General features: G+C 40.7%; 1 protein-coding gene across 5 annotated transcripts in view; it reads left to right on the top strand.

Annotated features, from left to right (window-relative positions):
• Positions 1 to 15,893, top strand: part of LRRC4C (leucine rich repeat containing 4C) — an 899,516-nt gene that overhangs the window by 74,010 nt on the left and 809,613 nt on the right. Inside the window, exon 1 of one of the 5 annotated variants that reach the window (XM_050955350.1) lies at positions 8,395 to 8,452. The exons of the other annotated variants lie outside the window; for them this stretch is intronic. The gene's annotated coding sequence lies outside the window, so the exon portion shown is untranslated. Of the gene's footprint in view, positions 1 to 8,394; positions 8,453 to 15,893 lie in introns of those variants that run through there. 5 annotated transcript variants of the gene reach the window in all.

The following is a 15,893-nucleotide window of genomic DNA, read 5'->3' as shown; positions in this document are numbered from 1 at the left end:
ACTCCTCTCTCTCCGTCCCAGAGCTTCCTATGTGCTGTGAAACAGCTGATTGTGGCAAGTGGGAGGCGCAGGGAGGGAGGAGGAGAAGGAGTTGGTCAGTGGGGCCACTGGCAAGTGAGAGGTGCCAGGGGGCAGGCGGAGCTTGGCTGCCAGTGATGCTCCTGAGTATCACTTGCGAATTTTTCTCTGTGAGTTCTACAGCTCTGGAGCACCCACGGAATCGGTGCCTGTGCCTGAGAGGGCTATCATTGAGGCCACCTGAGGGAAGTTCTGCCACAGGACAGCTGTTTTAAGTATGACTTAATCTCCTTAGGTGGCCAAGAATGGAGGCAATCCTGGGGCTCTGCCAAATCCACATGGTTCTTGGGCACTCGGACCACAACCCTTCCATATCCAGTGGTACTTGTTTGTTCTCCCCTGCTTTCAGTTACCTCCCCACCCTTCATCAGTGGACTTCATGCTATAGGAGATTACAGTCTAGATTCTAGTGGTAAAAGCTATGGCACTTTGAGCTGTGATATTGTATAATCTTATGTATTACAAAAGACTGATCTTGATTAGTACTTGTGTGACAAATCTCCAAAGAGAACACAGGCAGAAATGCCTGAATAGCACAAAAGTGTCTGCTCTCATATTAGAAGATGCAAGTGGTTCACATCAGCTTCAGAAAAACACCTAGATATATGGATCTTTATCTAAACTTTACCCTTTTAAGGTTCACATTTAAAAAAATAAATCCAGCCTGGTTAAAGGCATTATACAGCCTAAGAAAGCATTTTTGATATAATATGATGTTTTATTGATTAGTGTAAAAGATCAAAGAACCTGGAGGGACATCTGGGAATTCCTGGGGTTAGCAAGATAACAGCAGCACATCATATACATCCTCATTTTTATCCCCAACACAGCCACCAGTGAGAAGGCTCTAGTTCAATTCTTTCTCAACACTCCCTTGCATTTTTAATACAGACTTAGGTGTCTTTGCTCTTGTATAGCCCCATCTCAAACATGACTGCATTATTGTGGAAGGGATTTTACCAAGAAAGGGGACATGGAAAATTAAAGCAAATGAAAGATCAGAAATAAACTGGATTCTAATTGAATCATTGGAACACCTGCCCAGTTGAATTCAATCTTGCAATGGACAGTGGCCAAGAGCCTGTGCTATTTGACCCTAGAGAATTAAATAGATTCTATCCAAAGTTTCAGATTGGGATGAAAGCCAACACACCTTGTAACCTGAGCCAGCAAGGCAGCTTATTTCTGAATGTGAAACTCCTGTACTGACTGCATTTGGCTGCCTACTGCTCACAAAGTCACATCTGTTGGGCTAAAGGATCTAGGGCTCCCTAACCAAAACGGGGGCTTCTCTTCATGCAGATGATATTAAATCCCTTCCAAATCGATACCATTTGCTCTAACTCCTTGATCACAAAGCTGGGTTGTCCCAATCCTTGGAGATGTAATTCTCAACAAATATCTCTCCAAAGCTGCTACTTCCTCCAGTGAGATGTACTAGGGGTAAGTCTATTAGGAGGGACCGAGGAACTTCAGACAGAAAGGACCAGTGAGAATGTAGATATGATGTTGAAATTTTCTGACTCTCTATTAGTAAATCAGTGTTACTTGGATTATTTAACCCACCTTTCTGAGCTAATACATTTCTAGTGTCAAAAGATACTAAGACAAGTGACTATCTGCCATTTGCATTTGCTCATATTCTGTCAAGCATTTGTGATTAACTTTCCTACTCTGCTCTAAAATACATCAACTGCTAAACATACATCAATTACAGTAAAACAATCTGCAGCCATATAATACCAGGCTATAATTCCATCTGAGTTTTCAAGATAAACAACATCAGGCTTGGTTGGTATTCACATGCTCGTTTATAAGGAAATTCTAGTAGGTGCCACTCATCTCTCTGAGAAACCAATGAACCAAGCCCTCAGCATGATGTTAGGAGGCAATGTAGTGTTGGAGGGTTTATCTTTCAGAAAAACCCAAATGCTCACTTCTTGTCATTGTAAAGTCCCCTTGGGATTTTCTTGTAAGAATTAGGGGTGTTAACTCCTGCATCCTGACAAGTTCCATTCCAGGTAATTAGATTTTTCTTATTTAAAATCCTCCCTGTTGTTGAGTCCTTTATTTTGTATAGCGTGGTGTTGCAGTGCACGGTTCCACACTAGAGGTGTCTGCATTACAGTCACTGGTGAAGTAGTTCCAGTAGATAGAATTATGGCCTTGACTGGGATGAAAGGAAAATTCAGCAGCAAGGAAGCATGGTCCAGTGGTTAGAATGCTGACTTGCGAGACTTGGGTTCAAATTCCTATTCCCCCTTGCATATTTCACTCAGGAAAGTGAGATACTGACAGGCTATGGTAAAATAGGAATAATAGCACTTCCATACCTTACAGGGGTATTGTGAGGATAAAATGCAATAAAGATTTTAAAGTGTTCAAATTCTATAGTGATATGGAGCCATATAAGTAAGTACATTAGATAGAAATATATCCTTTATCAACCACCTTCTGGGCTGAAATAAGAACAAACAGTAAAGGGGGAAAATCCCTCCGTGCTGGATAGTATTATTCAATAAGATTTATCTCCATGGAGAGTGAGAAACACATGCAGTATTTCAATGAACTAACTGAAGCCTCCTGAAAGTGCAGCCTCCACTTGTATTTTGGTAATGACAAGTGCTTTGTGCAGAACTGTTCGAAAGTGCTACCTTTCCATTCTTTCTGTAGAAGAGTTGGTTCCTCAGCAGCTAACCTGGGGATGTCAGAGGACAGGAGGGTGGCAGATGAGAGTCTGAGGCACAGAAAGAGTCAAGATGCTAAATGAGGGTTGTTGCTGATTTACATAGAAGTCTGGTAGCTGTGCATTTGCTGGGGCAATGATAGCTGCATCAACCCGGAAGTTTGCAGGCTTTCTGTAAAGCCTGATTTTACCATTGTTTTACTGCTAGTCACAGTCCTCATTGGATTGAAAATGCTTGTGAAGCTAGTGATCAAAAAGTTGGGTATGAGTGACACTTATGCATACCTTATAAAGTCTTGCAAATCCTTGTGTATCTGCAATATTTAGCTGGAACTATCTTGGGGACAAAATACATTACTCTATTTTGACACTTCCTTTTCTGGTCCCAGCCAAAACACAAACATAATCTAATCAAAAATGAAAAATAATAATGAAAAATATAATTTGACAGTTTCTTAGGGGTGGCTTAAAAAAAGATCAGATAATATTTTGGGTTAGTTCATGCATTATCCAATCTTTATTTCAATGTGCCATTCCTGATTTTGGCTTAGTTATGTGAAGAAACCTTCAAAGAAATACAGTGTGAGTAAAATTTTTGGCCAAAATAATCTTTCAAGTCATTTCAAGATTTCCTCTATCTGCAGGAGTAGGACTCAAATTATACCTCTTCAAATAGATTTCATGATTGTTAGTATTGGTTTTCCAAATGACATGTTTAGCCAATAATTTCCACTTAAGTGCTATTTCCATAATAGCATTATATTCATACTTAGTTGTATATTGCCCAACACTTTCCAAATTCTGTGCCAAAATTAAGGCCCCTAAATCCATTTTTAAGTGAGCTATGGGTGCTCAGCACCTTTGAAAAATCAGGCCACTTTGATTTAGGTGCCTAAAATGGACTTAGGTGCCTCGCTCTTGTTTGAAAACATTGGCTGCTGTAACTTCAACACCCCATTATATATATTCTGTACATATATTACAACATCCCTGGTATACCATCAGACTGTTGAAGTGCATGGTGTTATGTCGGGGCTGAGTAAGGCTATAGATGTCTATTTAAATCAGGATACAGTTATCTTAAATTAGACAATATTTCATTCAAATTAGGGCTGAGTAAATTGATTTTTGTGGCTCAGTAGCTAACTGTGGAAGTGGGGGCAGAGGGGATGGATCATTTTGAGCAATACTGATTCCCCACCCTCCCATTTTCTTGCTGACATAAAAAAAACAACAAAAAATATGTTCAGGTTGATTCAAATTGTCCCTTTTGAAATGGTTCATTTGAAAAGTGTCTAAATGAACCATTTTGACTTTTTTGAAAACAACAGCAAAACAACTGTTTTTTTTTTAATTCAGCAGAAAGGCCAAGTTGTTTCATTTTTCCTGAAAGTGCATTGTTCAGCAAAATTTGCTATTCATGGGGAAAAAAATGTGGCCAAGCTCTAATTCCAATAAGTCTGCTTCTGTTATACTGATGAATTATGTGGATTTCATAATTTAGCCTGATATATATAAATGCTGTCAAAATAGGGTTGGCTCAATGCACACCGTACGGTGGCCATGATCAGGCAAGAGAATGTGGTGACACAATAGTGAAATGATCTGGCTTTTGTTTGCACCATTGCCACATACTGAATAGAGTCAGAATTACTGGGCTGTGTATTTTTGGCACTGGACTGCTAATTGAGACTCCCCATTAGCTCAAGTATTAGATGCCTGTAACTTTTGTACAGGAGGACCTGAGTTCTCTTCCTGCTGTGGGGAAGTTCCAGATGGCCGGAGTATGTACTGCAGTGACAAATGTGAGATTTCCAGGGAGTCGCAGATTTGTTGCATGGGGGCTATATAGAATACAGGAATAGACTTTTGGTTGGTAGCATGGGAGGTTTATATTCATATAAATGAAGTGTACCAACCTGAATTAAGTGGGGGTTGCTCTGCTGGGAGAGTACTGCACCAGAGAATTTCCAGTTATGTTTCTGTGCTATGTTGTGTACAGTCAGGTCTGTCATCGTTGGAGTCATGGCTGACAACATGTATGGATCACAATTCTTTCCACAGCCCTCTTCAGTGGGACTGAATACTGCTTCTCCTTCTATGTGGTCTCTTCCATGCTTTCTGTAACAGAGATACTGAATACAGTTAGCCCCCATCTACACCAACAGCCAGACTATATTCAGTCCCAGCTGAAGGAGGAGACAAGGAGGCTGTGATTGATACCCATTCCCACCCAGGTTTCCAGATCATAGTACTGGTACAGCTTTTTACCTGCTGTCAAGGGAAGATTCTGATAATCCAAGGACACTTTTCTAGGAAGCATCCTTCAGAGTTTCTATATTTAGCTACAGGAGATGACAAATTGAGACATCACTTTGAAGAGTAAATAGCCTATGATATTACCCCTGTGCTGACCAGCTACTGTCTGACAGCTTAAAGAATAGACTCCTTGTTGAGCTCAGCTAACTGGAAACCAGCTTATTTTGACAAACCTGGTTCTTTAAAATGGTGATGTTACCTTTATGAACAGCGGGATTTTTGACACCTCCCCACAATGCAATGCATACACCACAGCTCTGTACACACAACCACAGAGATTGTTCACTGGGACTTAAGGTGGACTTAATTGTGCCTCAGTACATGGCTGTCTGAGGGGCTGGGTGCATTTATATGCTGGCTCCTGTCTTTTCCCCCAAATTATTAGTGTCAGAAAGAGAGATAATTACAAGGTTGAAGATGAACGGCCTAATCCTCTGCCTTGAATCCTTTCATTTTTCTGCATTATTCATATTTCTTGGCTGGGTTCAGGGAGCGCAGGCTGAATACTAATGCTTGTGCCACTTGCTGGCTGCTCGCTGCCACCATATTTCTTTCCAGGAGAATATCTCTAGTGAGTAGCTATTCTTAAATTCATGATTTTTGTAAGTGTCACAGCATTGAGTCATTAGCATTCTTTTAATCCTATCCTATCCCCCTGCTTTAGAATATTCATACAGCATAGGCGTTTTCTAAGTAGGAATGAACACAGGCAGTGCTATTGCCTGGGGATTGTAAGCATCCAGGAAGGAGATAATTTTGTCTCTCTGTCTGTCTCTTTCTCTGGTAGGTGGTTATCCTATGGCATGTTTTCTTTTTCTTCAGCTGTTTTGTTTTCCCCCTTCTTGCCTTCTGAAACTGTGCCTGTTCCCTTGTATGAAATGGAGTTCACACCTATCTTATATTAGTTAGAAAAGCCCCATATTTTCACAGCTGCCCCACTACTTCCCAGCATTGGACCAGCTGATGCATTGTTTTGAAATGTTGCTGTCTGTGCAATAAGCAAGTCCCAGCTTCCAGCTTGCAGAATTATAAATCCATCAGAGATTCAACTCAAGGAGGACCTTTGTAGCTGTCCTTGTAAATCTGATATCTATGAGGGTCTGAATTCAACTTCTAGCTGAAGCAATGTGCACATCACACAGTCAGCAAAATGGGATTGTGGATGACGTTAACTCTGTTCATAGATTAACGGTGAAAATCAATGGGAGTTGTGCTCCTAACTCACTTAGGGTGGAATTTTAATCACTTCAGGTGACTGGCCGTCACCTGAGGGGCTATCCCTGTTAAACCCTTGTGGATATGAGGTAGAGTGTCCACAAGTAGATGCATGGGAGAAGAATTTTATTTGCTCATTTTTTCTCTCTCTCTCTTTTTTATTTTTATTGTTTATTTTTAATGTGAAGGGGCGGAATGGTAACCTGGAGAGCTATCCTAGTGTAATGACATCATGGAATTCACATAACCACAGAGATTGTTTTGGGCACTCTAGTACTTAAACTTTTGTGGCTAGGTTTTCGTTGGCACAGATCGATGGCAACTAAAAGTTATGACAGCTGTTCAATGAAGTGAGTTTGTGCTATCAGTCCACTTCTATTGAAATGATATTCAATCTACATCCCCAAAATCACCACACTTTGAAATACTTGACACCTTTGCTGGCAGAAGCGGAGAGGCCAAAAACTGAATGAACCATAGACACTAAACTATAGAGGTTGATAGGAGGTAGATTTTCCATTTTATGGGAAATCTCATAATTTTTAATTTTTTTCCATTCTGAAATGGGATAAAAACAAATTTGAAATTTCCCACAAAATGAAATCATGGAAAAAAATTCCTTCATGTGGACGGAAATGTTTCATTCTGATTTCAACTTTATAACCTGAAAAAAACAATGAAATGCAAAGTCATTTTGAAATGGAAAATTGAATCTTTCTGTTTTAAAAAAGTCACACTGGGATATTTCAACCTTATTATAATGCTCTGTTGCAAGCTTTTTCTAAATGAAATTTCACTAAAATCAATGTTTTTCTGCAGAACATTTTCTGATTGGAAAAATGTTAGCTGGAAAATTTCTGACCTGCTCTACTGGGTTATCAATTCACACTGGGGTGAGTCCTCTGGGTCAGGCTGGAAACACATTTGTAGGATAAAAAGTTACAGGATCTTTTAATGATCAAGTCTCATCCTGGAAGAACACCTCCAGGACAACATCCTGTAATGCCACAGGGGGGCGTTCGGTTCAGTACTGGGACAGTGCCTCCAGCTGAAATAACCCTTCCTGCAACACCTGGATTTGTCCTGGAGACCTTCTATCCAAGTACTGAAAAGGAGCACGTTTATTCAGCTTGCAGTGCTCTATGTGCATTCATTTTGTGGTCTCACTGCTGAAACTAACACAGATGGCTATTGTACCAACAGTTATGTTTTTATAGTAAGATGGGTGACTATCTGTGAGGGAGTATGCTAAAGCTTCCGGCACATGTCAAGACACTTGAAAGACATATAAAACTGAATTCTAACTAGGACTCTGTTGAAAGTTTTTCTGCTAGGCTATAATCTTTCTCCATGCACCCCCACTTCACCTCCCTGAGAGTCTCTCTGTGGGCCTAGTTCCAAGGAGGGAGAGATCAGTGGCAGATATTGCTATGGCCAGCTTCATTTCAGGCTGAGATACTAGACCCATTAGCAACGTATGACTCTGGAGCCACCAACAGCACCAGCCCTTCCAATTAAAGTTGTTTCTGGCACAGTGCTGTTGCAGCAGCAGTCAAGGGGTTAATGAGTGAAAGCCAGGAGTGGTAACTCACAGCTCACCTAGGATGACCTCAGCTCTGTGAGAAAACAAATTAGCATCTTACTGACTGAAAAGCTAAATCTTGATTGTGCAATGTCTCCTTATCTGAGCCATGTGTCAGTCTGCACAGAGTCAGTGTGAATAGAATGCCAATTAATGCTCAGGTAATACCAGTGCATGCATAGCCAAATAATGCCTGAGGCACATGGTATTCCCTAGGAACAGTGACTGGCTGGGAGGAGTTGCATCTCATCCCTGGGCAATGCTCTGAGCTAAGCCTCTAATTGCAATTAGAATCTGAATCTAAAAATACGTCAGCAGGTATGTGGGAGGACTTGAGTTCAGTCAGGCTTCTGGATCCTCACTCCCTTCTTCCCAGTGAGAATAGGGATAAAAAGAGAAAGTATCCCCTTCTCCATGGAGCCGTGGTTGAGACAACAGGCATTCTCTCTTCTAGGTTTGAAGACAGAAAGAAGATCTGCCTGAGGAGCCCAGGTGCTGCTTGAGAAATGGGAGTTGACGACGCCACTGATAATAACATGAAGGAAGAGCAGCCACACTCTGGGTGTAGCAAGGTAGTGTAGAATTTGCCCTTGACACTTTAAATACTGGCCTAGATTGATTCAAGCATCCTTGTTTTTTACTCTGTCTCTAGGCATTTTTCTCACTCCTTGCTGAAGTATTTGAGCTCCTAGAAAGACTCCAGTAGTTCATCCTATTTGCCTGGGGTGCTGTACATATTTTGCCTGAGCCTGAGAAGCTTTTCTTTCCCTTGTGTGCTGGTCTTCTCCTCTTGCACTGACAGTTTCAAGTCACCCCATGGACTGGTTTACCTGATACCATGGCAGTTTTGGGTTCCCCCCATGTACTGGTTCTCCTCCCCTTGCACTGGAAACTGCAGATATGCCCACTGTGCTGGGTTTTTCCCAAGTGCTGGATCATCTCCTCATGCGCTAGCAGGTTCAAGTATCCCTCATGTGCTGATTCCTCTCAAGAAACGGCAGTGTCAGGAATCCCACGTGTCCTGATTCCTCTCTATATGCACTAGAAATTTCAAAATTTTCCCCACGCACTCCTTCATTTCCTCATTGTGGCAGGTTCAGGTTTTCCCCACACACTTATTCTTCACCATATACTGTCAGTTGCTCTGTGTGTTTAGATTATCAAATTTCTGCCTGGCACTCTTAAGAACTTGCTGTTGGTGGGACTCTTTGCAGGCAGCTTTCTGGAATATTTCCCTTTTTTAATTATTCCATTTAGTGAATTAATAGAATGTGGTGGAGCCAGCGATTAGGTGAGTCTTTCCCTCCTCCTCTCCCCTCCCTTCACTTTTTTGTGATAAGGAGCATTGCTGTCTCGAGCACATTAACTATTAATGACCCTCATTGCAATTTCTGTCTTTAATGTGCTTTATTTTGGTACTAGTCCAAGCTGTGGAGATGAACCCCCCCCCCAGGACCTGATGTAGAATATAATTTGCTCTGCAGTTTTGGCTGTAAACATGATAATAAATTAGAGGATGCAATGAATATTCATTGAAGCATGCAAGGTTCCTTCTCTTCCCCCCCACCCTCACTCCATCTCTACCCGTCAATTCCCCCCGCCACCTCAACCCTGATAAAAGAGCCTTTCATGGATGTTGGCAGCATTATAGACAAGATATCTGCCTTGGGAAAAATATTTACTATAAAAAAGGTCAGAGGTGCCTTGTTCTTACAAAACCCACTGCAGAATCCACAGGTCCCCCAGCTTCTGTTTAATGTAGGTTAGCAAATTACAGGCCATAATAAGCCCTTCTTGATGTGGGTACAGTATCATTAACTTAAATGGGGCTGTACCTGCTTTTACTGCAGTTGAATTTGGCTCCTCCTTGGCTGCAGTGAGATCAATGTCTACAGCCCATAGTTTTTCAGGTGTACTTCTATCAGGTCTTGCTTCTCTGCAGGGTCACCACAGGTCAATTCACAGTGAACTTGGTTAAAGTAAAATTTAGTTTATAGAATAGGGAAAGAAATGTCCTGAGTTGCTACAGTAACATTTCAATGCATTTTCACCGTGTTATAGTAAAATTTTACTCCGCTCATAGTGACATTTCACTGTACTGCAGTTGTCCCCCTTGAGATTATAACTTGGAAACTGTCACTGCTTTATGTGGAGAGGGGAGGAGGAATCTCTGGCTTCTGAATTATTTATCCTGTGGAATTGTTGCCATCAGTTGTGATTGAATCATCAAATACTGTGGCTGGATTTTCAAAAAGAGCTGAATCAACTGATGGCCAATGATATTTGTATTCTGCAGGCTTGAAATAACGGCAGTGAAATATTGGGCTTCAGAGAAGAAGCTGATCACTTAGAGGGTTGGGAAATAATTTTTTTTCCTATGCACAGCATTGAATTGGTAAAATGTATTATGGTACATTTTCACTTTCTGCAGGAAGGAGATTAGACTAGTGGTCGCATTTAGAGCTGGTTGGTGTAGAGAGATGTTTATGAAAGTTTGCGATTTGGAGATACTGCCTCACGACGGACTGCATTGTGAGTGTGAGGATTTGGAAATGTGCCCTGGAGACAAGGGTTGGGAACAGTGCATGGCTGTGTGAAGCAGTTCACCAGAGATGCTCTTTAGTATTTTTTATTAAAGTCTTATTCCTTTCTCATTTACTGGTTTGTTATTTAATGAACTCCAAGATAGTTACAGTTGGAACATTTATGAATATAAGAAAGGTCTGACTCAATATGGCCAATGATTTATCAAGCCCAGCATCTTGTCATCAGACAGTGGCCAGTGCCAGATGCTTCAGAGGGAATGAACACAACAGGGCAATTTATCTAGTGATCTATACCTTATCATCCAGTCCTAGAATATGGCAGTCAGAGGCTTAGGGACAGCCTGAACCTGGAGTCACATCCCTGACCATCTTGGCTAATAGTCATTGATGGGTCTATCCTCCATGAACTTGTCTAATAATTTTTTTTAATCCAGTTTAACTTTTGGCCTTCACATCCCCTGGCAATGAGTTCCAGAGGTTGACTCTGTGATGTGTGGAAAAAGTACTTCCTTTTGTTGGTTTCAAACCTGTAGCCTATTAATTTTCATTGGGTGACCACTGGTTTTTGTGTTATGGGGAGAGCTTAATAACACTTCCTTGTTCACTTTCTCCATACCATTCATGATTTTATAGATCTTTGTCATACCCTTCTCCGCCCCTTACTTGTCTCTTTTTCAATCTGAACAGTCTATCTTTTTAATCTCTCCTCATTTGGAAGCAGTTCCATAAGCCTAATAATTTTTGTTGCTTTTCTCTGTACTTTTCCGAATTCTAATGTCTTTTTGAGATGGGGCAACCAAAACTGCATGCAGTAATCAAGGTATGGTCATAATGTGGAGAGAGATAGATATATCTTTCTTAATTGTTCCTTACAATCTGTTAGGTTTTTTAAGGATTGCCGCTGCACATTGAGTAGAAGTTTTCAGAGAACTACCCACAATGACTCCAAGATCTCCTCCTTGAGTGGTAACAGTTAATTTAGAGCCCATTCTTTTGTATGTATAGTTGGGATTATGTTTTCCAATGTATATTACTTTGCATTTATCAACAATATATTTAGTCTGTCATTTTGTTACACAGTCACCCAGTTTTGTGAGATCCCCGTGTAATGCTCTTCACAGTCTGGTTTGGATTTTACTGTCTTGAGTAATTTTTTATCATCTGCAAACTTTGCCACCTCAAGGTTTACTCCCTTTTCCAGATCATTTATGAATATGTTGAACAGCACCAATTCCAGTACAGATCCACAATTTATGTCTGTCCATTCTGAAAACTGACAATGTATTCCTACCCTTTATTTCCTGTCTTTTAATCAGTTACTGATCCATGAGAGAACCCTCCTTTTTATCCCATGACTTCTGACTCTGCTTAAGAGCCTTTGTTCAAAAACTTTCTGAAAGTCTAAGTACACTACATCCACTGGATCACCTTTATCCACATGTTTGTCGACCTTCTCAAAGAATTCTCATAGATTGCTGAGGATGATTTCCCTTTACAAAAGCCATGTTTACTCTTCCCCAATAAATTCTATTCCTCTATGTGTCTCATAATTCTTTTTTTTATTGTAGTTTCAACCAATTTGCCTGATAATGAAGTTAGGATTACTGGCCTCTAATTGTCAAGATTTCCTCTGGACCTTTTTTTTTTTTAAAATGGCATTACATTAGCTAGCCTGCAGTCATCCGGAACAGAGTCTGATTTAGGTGATAGGTTACATACCACAGTTACTAGCTCTGCAGTTTCATATTTGAGTTCCTACAGAACACCTGGGTGAATACCATCTGTCCTGGAGACTTATCACTGTTTATCAGTTTGTTTCAAAAGGTCCTCTACTGACACTTCAGTCTGGGACAGTTTCTCAGATATGTCACCCAAAAAGAATGGCTCAAATGTGGGAATCTCCCTCACATCCTCTGCAATGAAGACCAATGCAACGAATGCTTTTATTTTCTCTGCAGTGGCCTTATTGTCCTTCAGTGCCCCTTTAATCATTTGATTATCCAGTGGCCCCACTGATTGTTTGGCAGGCTTCCTACTTCTGAATTCTTAAAATTTTTGTTAGTTTGTGAGTCTTTTGCTAGTTGCTCTTCACGTTTTTTTAGCCTGCCTAACTACACTTTTACACTTGACTTCCCAGAGTTTATGCTCCTCTCTATTTTCTTCAATAGGATTTGACTTCCAATTTTTTAAGGATGCCTTTCAGTCTTTAATCACCTCTTTTGCTCTTTTGTTTAATCATAGTAGCATTTTTTTTGTCCTCTTACAGATTTTTATTTTCTAGTGCATCTTTACTTTGCTGTTGAAACATTTTGCACAGGCATATTGGCCTATTGGTTTTCATTGAGAACACTTTTAGAGAGACAGAGACTGACTCTCTTAAACTATAGTCAGCTGGTTAGGGCACTAGTTAGGGATGTAGGAAACTGAGGTTAAAATCCCTGCTCTGCTTAATTTGGAGTGACCTTAGATGAAATAGATGTGCTCTTATTCAGGCAGAGCATGAACTTGAACCTGGCTAGGTCCCATGCCATTGCCCTAAACCACTGGGCTATAGAATGGGAGTCAGTTTCTCTTGACAAAAGTGACCAGAGTCCCCTGGATGAAAAATCCTTCCTGAATCAAAAAGCTCTGACAACAGACATTTCCACACAATTTTGTTTTCAGCAAATAGCTTTGAAATGTTTCATTTTTGTTCCTCAGTGGAACAAAAATAAAATATGAAGCCCCTAAGTTGCCAGGAAGTGGAACTGTCATCCTCAAGACAGCTATAGTCTCATTCTGCATTCCCGGTTTTTTGTAGTTGCTTCTTAAGATACTTCACAAAGAGGAGACTCAGATGCAATTCTGATTTTGGAAAATGCATTAGACATACATAAATAGGAATATTAGCTGTAGTGACAATAGTGTAAGGAACCAGAGCATAGGTGGTCTGGCTTGAGTGAAGTAGTCACTCCACCAGGGATGGTAGTCATCAGATGTTGGAGGAAGAGCAAAAAACTAGGTTCCATAAGCAAGAGTCATGGTCAGAGTAAGGCCAAGGTTGGAGACCAGCGATCAGAGGTAGTACCAGGCTGGAATCAAGAGGCAAGAGGGTCAGGGTCAGAGTCAGGCTGGAGTCAGAGACAGGAGATGAAGCGAAGTCTGGGATTGCAGCAGGCTGAAGTCTGTATAGTTGCCCGGACAACTTCCTGGGGCAACCTTTCAGGTTTAATAGGATGCTTGGCCAATCAGAGGGCCACAGGGCACTATCACTCTGGGTCTCTTGGGCAGTACTTCCTGTGTCACCTACTCTCCTTGTCTGTACTTCTGCATGGCCTCCTGGTGGTACTGTGGGAATATCAGCTGTCCTGAGCTCTGTTTAAGACCTTATAAATAACTATGGCAAAAATGTTAATAGTTATCAATGTTTGAGCTTTGGAGTATATCCTGAAGATCAGCTAAAGTTGGAAAATGTTCTTCAATAATAAACTATGCACAATTAGACACATCATGGAGATTTTATACCCTCCGGTAAAGCATCTGGCCTTGATTTTATGTGTAAATCACATAAAATACCAGCTTTAGAATGACCATACATCTATCATGACATGGCATTTCATAAGAAATCTGGATCCCATTAGCCCAAGGAATCTAACTGGTTTATTCGCTCATCAGTATGTCATTAATGCAGTGTAACTCCACTATTGGGTTTTGTAGACCACAAAACTACTCCAGTGCTGTAACATTGGGTAAAGAATAAACCCCCTGCCTCAGTATTGCTAGCTTATGACCTGTTTGTAACCTCAGGGATTTGGATCAGCTTTGACTTCAGAACATCTTGCTGTATACATACTTTGTGTGTCAGCGAAACAATTAACTACGTAACTCCTAGTCCCTAAAGGGCATGGTGGGGAGAACTCATGTTAAGAAAAAGACGTATTTATTTATATTTTAAACATACAAACCTCAGAGAACCTATCCCAGGCTCTGCATGCCATAGACAAATAATAAAAAGTGCAGTCCTATAAAGACACAGACAGCAGCGGCAAACTAACAATCTTTCCTTGCACAAAGTCACAAAATTAAAAATTTCCAACCTTCAGCTCCTACAAAAGCTGATTTCCCCTCTAGTAAGCCCTAAAGGTCTAAACATGGGACCAACTTCAGACCAAGGTGTACATGGAGGGAGAGGGATGAAATCCAAAGTGAAATGTCCTTCACGGACAATGACCTGACAGAAGCAACTTCTTTTATTTACCAAATAGCTTCAGCTTGAGTGCCTCTGCATTCAACTGGGACATTATGGCACAGGGAAAGAGTTGGTCCTTTGTGTAAACAGTTTTAATGCTCCTCAGAGAGACCCAGGGTTCTGAGGCACTCACCACCACCTGCCCTTATCTTGAGGAAGTCATGTTTGTGTCTGCTGTGGACCAGCTCCCTGAAACCAGCAGCCTCTGGCAGCACAAGCCATAACTTCCAGGCCTCGCTTGCTCTGTACGGGTAGTGATAGGCACACATCAATCCCTGAGTCCTCAGACTGTTCCCTATAGAGTTCAGCCCCTTATCCACAGGACATTCACAGGATTACCAGGCCTACTGTTCCTAAAGTACACACCAATTTGCAAGTTTAAATTTAGGATTACTACTTTGCTTAATACCACAGCACTTGGAGATATTTATAGTGAAAATAAGAATAAATGTATTATCTGAGATTAGAGATTCAAGTAAGTAAGTATACTGAAAACAAATAGTTGCACAGAAAAATCGTTAATATGCTTTCTAGAGACTAAACTAACAGTTTAACCTCCTGTCTAAAGAAGTTTATCTCACCCAAATTTCTCTCTTTTGTTTTCAAGGCTGGTTGAGATCCTTCTTTTATGAAGAAAATTTGCTGTCCATTTTCTTTCTAGGTGAAGGATGATAGAGTGACTTCTTTGCAGGGGCAATGCTAGAATAATTAGTTCAGGGGAATGAAGGGGTTGCAAAGATTGGAGGAGCAAGGATTTTGCTACACATACTTTATAGAATGGGGATAAGTAATGTTGGTAGCATTTTATTTACCAACCTTATTGAAGCTGGCTACACCTATTGTGAGCAGTAGAAAAGCTGTCGACAAGTCTCTTCAGATCAAGAGACATTGACAACTTTTTTTTAATAGCCATGACAGCAAAGTCCCATAATTGGTTCCGTGTCATGTGGTTCCTCAGATAATCTTTCACCCGCTGAAGGCATGAAAATGTTCTTTCACATGCAGCACTTGATGGAGTAATATTAACACCAATCATACCTAATTTATGCAATTTGTGGAAGTCAAGTTTATATTTATCCAAGAAAATTAGCAGCTGCAGCAAACTGTCAATCTTGGACTTCTGTTATTCTTCATAACATTCAGTTACTATTGGCGAGAGTTTTACCTTGGTCTTCACAATGTTAATATCACATTCATAGTGTTCTGCAAGTGGCTTTCATTTTAGAAAGTCAAGAAAGT

Source organism: Gopherus flavomarginatus, chromosome 5 (assembly GCF_025201925.1).
Source record: "Gopherus flavomarginatus isolate rGopFla2 chromosome 5, rGopFla2.mat.asm, whole genome shotgun sequence".
Lineage (NCBI taxonomy): Eukaryota > Metazoa > Chordata > Testudines > Testudinidae > Gopherus > Gopherus flavomarginatus.
The sequence above is the reverse complement of the archived record's forward strand: the minus strand, read 5'-3'. Positions and strand labels throughout refer to the sequence as shown.